Source organism: Orycteropus afer, unplaced genomic scaffold (genome assembly GCF_000298275.1).
Source record: "Orycteropus afer afer isolate SDZICR_OR568_19922 unplaced genomic scaffold, OryAfe1.0 scaffold00113, whole genome shotgun sequence".
Classification (NCBI taxonomy): domain Eukaryota; kingdom Metazoa; phylum Chordata; class Mammalia; order Tubulidentata; family Orycteropodidae; genus Orycteropus; species Orycteropus afer.
The window spans coordinates 6,404,772-6,413,423 of record NW_006921700.1 but is presented as its reverse complement, the minus strand read 5'-3'; the positions used below and the strand labels follow the sequence as shown (position 1 = coordinate 6,413,423).

The 8,652-nt window shown below is 46.8% G+C and overlaps 2 non-coding genes across 2 annotated transcripts; both read left to right on the top strand.

Moving 5' to 3' along the window:
• Positions 1-2,587: 2,587 nt before the first annotated feature.
• Positions 2,588-2,703, top strand: LOC122150277. The gene has a single exon (XR_006163578.1). It is a non-coding gene; the product is annotated as a U5 spliceosomal RNA (small nuclear RNA).
• A 3,084-nt stretch (positions 2,704-5,787) lies between these two features.
• LOC122150281 lies at positions 5,788-5,903 on the top strand. Its single transcript, XR_006163582.1, has one exon. It is a non-coding gene; the product is annotated as a U5 spliceosomal RNA (small nuclear RNA).
• Positions 5,904-8,652: the final 2,749 nt, after the last annotated feature.

Here is an 8,652-nt window from a genome sequence, read left to right as displayed (position 1 = left end):
ATGACCCCAGGGGAGTAGCACTTTTTTCCATTTATTTACCCCTTTCCTTCTTTTAGCGGAACACTGTTGCTGTGATTATGCACAGTGTTAATGGCAAAAAACGGTAGGGTGGGGAGACATCCCCCTCCAGCATCCCAAAATGTTTCAGCGCCTTGTACAGTGTCTTAGTTACCTAGCACAAGTGGGCGGCTTTAAAGAACAGACATTTATTTTCTCACAATTTGTTGTTGTGTGCCATCGAGTCAGCCCCAACTCATAGCGACCCCTCCTTGGGTTTCCGAGGCAGTATCACTACGGAAGTAGATTGCCCCATCTTCCTTCCAAGCAGTGGCTGGTGAGTTTGAACTGCCAGCCTCCTTAGCACTAGAAATCCAAATTCAGGGTGTTGTAGGCTCTGGGGAAGTCTTCTGTCTCTGTTCACTCTGGGGGAAGGCCCTAGGCGATCACGTGGCATGGATCTTTGCCTCAATTCAGTTCATGCCTGCTGGCTTGCTGAATCTGCTTTTCACAGCTCAAGAGACTGATTCAAGACGTACTCTGCACTAATATAAGGTGGCCTGGTGGCGTAGTGGTTAAAGCTTGTGGCTGCTAACCAAAAGGTTGGCAGTTTGAACCTACCAACTGCTCTGTTAGAGAAAGATGAGATGGTCTGCTTCCGTGGAGATTTACAGCCTTGGAAACCCCACGGGGAAGTTCTACTCTGCCCTAAAGGGTCCCTATGAGTCAGAATGGACTCAATGGCAGTGCATGAACTAATCCTGCCTCATTAACATAACAAATAAAACCCCTTCTCAAATGAGATTCTAACCACAGGTATAGGAGTTAGGATTTACAACACAGATTTTGGGGGGCCACAATTCAGTCCATAACATACAGTATCATGTGTGGCTCTGCCTCCTGTTCATCCTCCCATACACACACACAGAGTTTATTGTTTACCGGTACTAAAGCGGTTACAATCACCTGGGTCATAGTAAAAATCAAAAGCCAGGCAGCCAAGCAACTGACAAGTGTGGAAACAGATCATGTTTGTTGTGTGAATGCCTTGGTGTTTGGCTGCACAGGCTGTGACGAGGCAGGAGAAAGTGGCTGCAGGCCCTGGGGTGTGGGAGGCATTGACAGGTGGTGGGAAAGAGCTCAGGACTGGCAGTCAGCAGGAGACACGCTCTGTGAGCTGGGGAAACACACCTACCTTCTCTGATCCACTCCTTTGCTCACCTGTAAGCTGGGAAATGGGAGCTCTGGTAGCATAGTGGCTAAGACAGTTGCCTGCTCACCAGAAGGCTGGAGGTTCAAACCCACCAGCCACTCCTCGGAAGGAAGGTTGGGCAATCCTACTTCCGTAGTGATACTGCCTCGGAAACCCAAGGAGGGGTCGCTATGAGTCGGGTTTGACTCGACGGCACATAACAACAACAACAACAACAAGCTGGGAAATACAGTACATATCCACCAAAGGGAAGGAGCTCTGGTGGCATCGTGGGGAAGGCATTTGGCTGCTAACCAGAAGGTCGGTGGTTCAAGCCCACCAGCTGCTCCAACAGAGGAGGAAGTAATCTACTCCCATAAAGATTTACAGCCTTAGAAACCCAACTGGGGGTTGCTATGAGTTGGAATCCACTCGGTGGCAGTGGGTTTGGGTTTTGGTTTGACATCCCTCAAAGGAAAGGGCCCGGATGGTGCAGTGGTTAAGCGCTCAGCTGCAAAAAGTTTGGTGGTTCGAACTGACCAGGTGCTCTGCAGGAGAAAGATGAGGCAATCTGCTTCCATAAAGATTAAACAAACTAACTAAAACCCAAACCTGTTGCCATTGATTACCACTCACAGCGACCCTATAGGACAGGGTAGAACTGCCCCATAAGGTTTCCAAGGCTGTAATTTTTTCAGCTAGATCACTTATCCAGGTAACCGGGTTAATTTTACAAATGTCGAGTCTCAAAAACTTCTGAAGTCGGTTAAGTCTTCTCACTGCTCTCTTCCCCTCTTGACACTTTTTTCTAATGGTCTTTGTTTGTTTTTGTTTTTTAATTTAATATAAATTTTTATTGGCACGCCAAGTTTAAAACAGATAAAGTCAGGCTTGCTGGGTGGACAGGACTCAGGTCTGTTGTTGTTATTAGGTGCCCTCGAGTGGACTCGGACTCACCCACCCTGTGCACAACAGAACGAACACTGCCCGATCCTGCGCCACCCTCACAGCCCTTGCTACGTTCGCTTGAGCCCATCGTTGCAGCCACTGTGTCGATCCATCTTCTTCAGGGCTCAGGGCTATATCCCTGAAAAGTCTGGCCTCCACTCTGCCCCCTAGTGGTGGTTCCAGGCCCAGCCCGAAAACGGATTAATGATTTCCGGAAACCAGAGATGATGACGCACATATCATTTGCATATACGCAATGCGTTGTAGAGAGAACAATTTTCAACCTTAAAACAATTAGATTCTCCTTTTCTTATGGCTTCAAAATGGAACACTGTCACGGATTTATTAGAGGAAAAGGTAGAGCTCATTAGCTCTTTTCCTGTATTTGGTCACCATTAGTAAGTTAGGTGTGAGATTTACCCGAGTACTCTGTCCCCCCGCTACTACAACATACTCTGGTTTCTCTTCAAATCGCATAAATCTTTCGCCTTTTACTAAAGATTTCCGTGGAGAGGAACAATTCTGAGTTCTTAATCAATTTTTTGAGGCCTTGCATATGTAAGGCTAATTATAGTTCTAAAAGTTAGAAAAATGGTTGGTCGGGTCGGAAAACTTGCTGTTTTCTAGCAATCTAGAACTTGCCCTTGCGGTAATGTTTTGCTTCAGGAAAGAAAGTTTTCGGGAGGGAATCTCTCAGTACGTGGTCAGAACCGGGAGAGGAAGAAATAAAAACGGCTGCTTAATGCTTATCATATTGAGCTACCCCAATTCTTTCGTGAAAATTATTTTTTTGTTGTGTGTGCTGTAGATTTTTTTGAGTCATAGCTACCCCGTAAGATAGAGTAGAACTGCCCCCTACGGTTTCTAGCTTGTAATCTACACCAGAGCAGGGAGCCGAATACGAGGTCTTTAGCCTGCGGAGACACCGGGTTTAAAGGAACCAGCTTTCAGATAGCAGCCAAGAGCTTACCTGTTGAACCTTTGGAGCTCGTTGTGCACACAGGAAGAGTCACCCTCTCTCCAGGCAGGTGACTGAGCTTCAGGGAGCTAGCTGCAGCTACCTACAGGTTCACTCACGTGCTCACTCTTTCCAGATAGTGATCAAAGTGGCCTACTCACCGGGCACTATGGTTCCTAGCCCTGACTGCATTTTCAATTCCCTGGGAGCTTTTAAAAAGTGCCCCTATTACGGCCCCCATCTTGTAGATTTAATTGGTTTGGGGTACAGCCAGGATAAGGGACCACCACGCTAGAGTCAGAAGCCCTGGTGGCACAGTGGTTAAAGTGTTTGGCTGCTAACCAAAAGGTAGGCAGTTGGAACGCAACAGCCATTCCATGCATGAAAGATGTGGCAGTCTGCTTCCATAAAGATTTATAGCCTTGGACATGCTATAAAACAAAAACCAAACTCAGTTCCAACTCATAGCATGGGTTTTGGAAGTAGATTGCCCCATGTTCGCTGGGGGCTTTGAACCGCCACCATTCTGGTTAGCAGTCAAATGCCTTTGGCACTGTGCCACCAGAGCACCTTTGGGAACCCTATAGAGTAGTTCTATTCTGTCCTATGGGATCACTAAGAGACTGAATAGACTCCATGGCAGTGCGTTTGGATTTTGAGTTGGGCTAGAGTTTATGGATTTAGAAGAAATGAATGTTGTAAAAAGGGGTCTGAACTCACCTAAATCCCCAAGGGATAAGCATCAGAATCAAGAGGAAGCTGGTTCCTATGAAATGAAGGTCGGACATATCTCTACTCTCCAACTTTTTCGGATTTCTGACACCAGCCTCCCTCCATGGCACTCTTTACTCCTCTGCTGGGTTGGATCTGTAATGGCCACACAAACAAAGCTCACAGACGATATTCACAGTTATGCAATTTATTAGGGCAGTAACTTGGGATCAGGATCAACTTGGAAATAACAGGATACAACTCAGGAGACAGGATCAACTTCATCAGTCAAGACAGCAGCCGACCAAGACAGCTCTCCGCTCCTTCTTGGCCATGCCCACAGACAAGCCTCTCTGTTAGTCCTGCACTCGGCCATCTCTGGTTTTGTTCCTGGCCTCTCTGCTGCTAACGGGCCCAATTCATGGCTGGCGTAGCAAACGGGCTGCTGCCGTCCCAGCGCCGGCTTTCTGCTGTTCCACTGGCTCTGCGTCTGGGCCCCTCTTCCATGCCTCTCCCACCAGCTCTGTGCTGCAGGACCCCTTCCCGGGCCATTCTGCCTGGCTCATTCACATTCATTCTCTCTCTCCCTCCCTTTGTCCTTCTCTTGGTCTCTCCCTCTCTTTCTCTCCCCAAACCCACCACCATCTTGGACCATCTTCAGTGCCACAGCTCCTTTAGGAGGTTTCCTCTTCTCCTCTCTCCTTGGCTCTCTGAAATTTCTGTGTAGTATGCTTCTCATATAAGCAAGTTCCTTGTCAATGTCAAGTTCCTTGTCAATGTCAGCGGGCTCTGGTGGCATAGTGCCTAAGGCATTTGCCTGCCAACCAGAAGGCCTGCGGTTCAAACCCACCAGCCACTCCTGGGAAGGAAGATGGGGCAATCTACTTCCCTAGTGTTACTGCCCCGGAAACCCAAGGAGAGGTCGGATAGACTTGACTTGATGGCTGTGAGTTTGGTTTCAGAGTTTATCAGGTGATTCCAACTAGCGACCCCCATAGGGTTTCCCAGGCCCTAAATCTTTAGGTAAGCAGATTACCTCATTTTCCTCCCACGCAGCAGCTGGTGGGTTCGAACTGCCGAATCTTTTGGTTAGCTGCCCAATCAACGCCTTAACCACTAGAAAACCCTATGGTCACTTGCACCCTGTCACATGGGGTCGCTATGAGTCAGAATGGACTCAACGACAGGCACCCAACAACAATCCCTCAGAGTGGGGGTCTGTGAGCGTTAAATGTAAAACTGTAACAGCATTTTATAAACTATAAAGCTAAGCACATCTGAGGTAAACAGCCTGTTTCACTGCGGTCTTGGATGTTCTTGTCGTTCGCTGTCTGGTCCATTGTGACTCATGGTGACCCCAGGTGTGCAGAGTGGATCTTTAATATTTTCTTCAAGGCTGTGTGTGACCTTTCAGCAGCAGACAGCCGGGACCGTCTAGTGAGGCGCCTCTGGGAGGGTTCACACCCCCATCTTTTCCGCTAGAGCAGTTAAGCAGGTAACGGGGGATATTTTCCAAGAGTTGAGTCTCGACAAATTTTTGAAGTTGATCAAGTGTTCTCAATGTCCTCCTTCCTTCCCCACTGACACTTTTGTCGTCAAGTCTTTTTTATGTTTTTTTAATTCAATATAAATTTTTGTTGGCGCGCCAATTTTAAAACAAAGTCAGACTTGCTGGATGGATAAGGCTCGGATGTTGATCCCTGAAGAGTCTCCTCTCCGCTCTGCCCCCTAGTGGTGGCCCCAAGCCCAGCCCGAGGTTGATGACGTAGGCTTATTTGCATATCCGCGATGCATTGCACAAAGGATCACTTTCGACTTTAAACCAATTAGATTCTCCTTTTCTTATGGCCTCAAAATGGGAACACTGCCACAGAATTATTAGGAAAAAAGGTAGACGTCATTAATTCTTTTATGGTTTTAGTCACCGTTACTAAGTTAGGTGTAAGAGCTACCCGAGTAGTGTGTCCGCAAGCATTATAGCATACTCTGGTTTCTCTTCAGATCGTATAAATCTTTCGCCTTTTACTAAAGATTTCCGTGGAGAGAACCAATTCTGAGTTTCAAACCAATTTTTTGAGGCCTTGCTTTTGCAAGGCGCCTAATGGTTTACAAAAAAATAGTTTTCATCAGTTGAGTTACTGTGATCAATATCAACATAGCACATGTCTGTTTGCATGTTATGTGTTGTGTTTTCTCTTGTTGTTGTACACATTTTGCATTTTATTTTGGACTGTTATTTAATGGGCCGTGCTGGTTTGCTTTGAGTAACTCCTGCAGTACTTTTGAGTGCCCCAGCGCCTGCCTCCACCAACAGCATCTCTTCTTCCTTCCTCGCTTAGGACTGGCCAGTGGAGGCCCTGCCCTCTGCCGGTTTTTTGCCATTAAAAAATATATATTTTACTCTAATTTTCTATAGTTCAGTGCCCATTCACAGCTTATGCATTCTTTGCATTGTGTCTTCCTTCTAGTTCTTCCATCCTCATTGGCACTTGACTATTTAAAAGTGTGCAGGGCTGCCTGCTGCCTACGACTTTCAGCATCCCTGCTGAAGCCCAGACAGACCAGGAACTGCTGCCCTTCAACCTCCTCCCGCCAGACCTGCCTGTCTTGGGTGTCCCTATTCATTTCCTTCAAACTCACTGCCCTCAAGTCGATTTAACTCATAGCGACCCCTCCTTGGGTTTCCAAGGCAGTATCATTACGGAAGTAGATTGCCCAGTCTGCCTTCCAAGGAGTGGCTGGTGGGTTTGAACTTCCAGCCTTCTGCTTAGCAGTCAAACGCCTTAGGCACTAGGCCATCAGAGCTCCATTTTCATTTCCTTGTTGTTATTTGCCATCGAGTCGGACCCGACTCATAAGGACCCCTCCCTTGGGTTTCCGAGGCCCTAACACTAGGGACCAGTCACTCCTCGGAAGGAAGGTTGGGCAATCTACTTCCGTAGTAATACCGCCTCGGAAACCCAAGGAAGGGTTGTTATGAGTCAGATCTGACTCCACGGCACACAAAAACAACAACATCACTATGGAAGTAGATTGCCCAGCCTTTCTTACCAGGAGTGGCTGGTGGGTTTGAACTGCCAGCCTTCTGGTTAGCAGTCAAGTGCCTTAGGCACTATGCTACCAGAGCTTCCTCCTTTCCTTAGTCCATGTCTAAACTAACATAAAGAGTCTGGAATTGTGAAGAGAATTCTGCTACTCACTGGCTGTCTCAGTCCAGACTTAACTTTTTGGTAAACTGAGATTTTTTAACCTATAAAATAAAAACTATGTTTTGTTTTTTTCCAAAAAAAACTTTTTTTTTTTTTAATTGTGATTTGGGTGAAGATTTACATAGCAAATTCACTTTCCATACAGCAGTTCACATACACTTTGTCTGACATCATTGACCACAGTTTACCACAATGCAACAGCTCCCCTCCCACGTCTTCCCCATAGTTACCTCTTCCCAGTGTCCATCCCTCCATACTCTCCTGCGCCCTGAGCTGTCTCCCTGTGCATAAGCAGCCCTTCGTTCTCCCATGATTGTTTTCTCCAAGGAGAGTATCTACTTGAGGTAAATGTTCAACTCATATGCCTGTCTTTTGTTTGGCTGGAAACCACGGGTATGGGTTCAGTTCCAGACCTGAAGGGCAGTTAGGGGCCACAGTCTCAGTGGTTCCACCAGGCTCTATCGGACCAGCGAACCTAGTCCCCTCCACCTTTTTTTTTTTTTTCCTCCAAATGATTTTGAGTTTTGTTCCACATTGTTCTCCCTCTCCATCAAGGATCTCCTACATAAATCTCCCAAAACTTTTTCCAGCAGCAAAACCCTGCTTCAAAACAAACGAGTGCTCTCTGTCCCTCCTCTCCCCCTTATCCCCTTCTCTCCCTAAAGAGCAGCCTCTGAGGCACCACTGTACAATACAAAGGCATGTCGGAGCACAGTTTGAAAACCCCTGGGCTATGTGATCCTCCAAGCTCCCGTTCATCATCAAAATTCTCTAACTCACAGGAGGTAATGTAACCAATTGTCCCTATCTAGGATCATTTGAGGAGCTCTGATAGCATAGTGGGAGCTTTGGTGGCAGAGTGCCTAAGGCATCTGACTGCTAACCAGAAGGCTGGCAGTTCAAACCTACCAGCCAGTCCTTGAAAGGAAGATTGGGCAATCTACTTCAGTAGTGATACAGCCTCGGAAACCCAAGGAGGGGTCGTTATGAGTCGGATTGACTGGATGGCAGTGAGTTTGGTTTTGGTTTAGAATCATTTGTGTTTGAGTAGAAAGCCTCACAGCTGTATACTCTTATAAATCAGTATATAATAAAAAAGACCCCTGAATCCCCTAAAATATACATTAGGGGTCATCCTTTCAGCTTTCCTGGGAGGGCTCTCTCTTGTAGAGATTAATTGCATCATTCAGGGTGGTGAGTGACCCCATGGCTTCCCAATGTTAGGTCAGATCAAAGGGTAAATTCCCATCAGATCCTTGATTAGCCAAAAGGTCTAAGGAGGTCAAGGAAAGGCCACTGTTCTTTCCTGAGGAGAGGGCGTAGAAGTTAGAATCAGGTTCAGCAATGAAATCCTCAAAATAATAAGATTTCATAAGGAGATGCATTTTTTCTATGCCATGTAACAGAAGTTCAGAAGCAGCAATCCAAGGCTGTGGGACTGGTTCCATTCTAAAAAGTGAAGATCCAGGATCCTTCGGCTCATTTCTCTGGTATCTGACAAGGATGTGGTCCTCATCCTCATGTTCCAGGGCGGACAACAGAGCTCCAGCCATCACACGCAAGGTCCAGTCAACAAGACAGAAGACATGATGAAAGGAGGACTTTCCCTTTTTGAGGACATTTGCAGAAGTGGTATG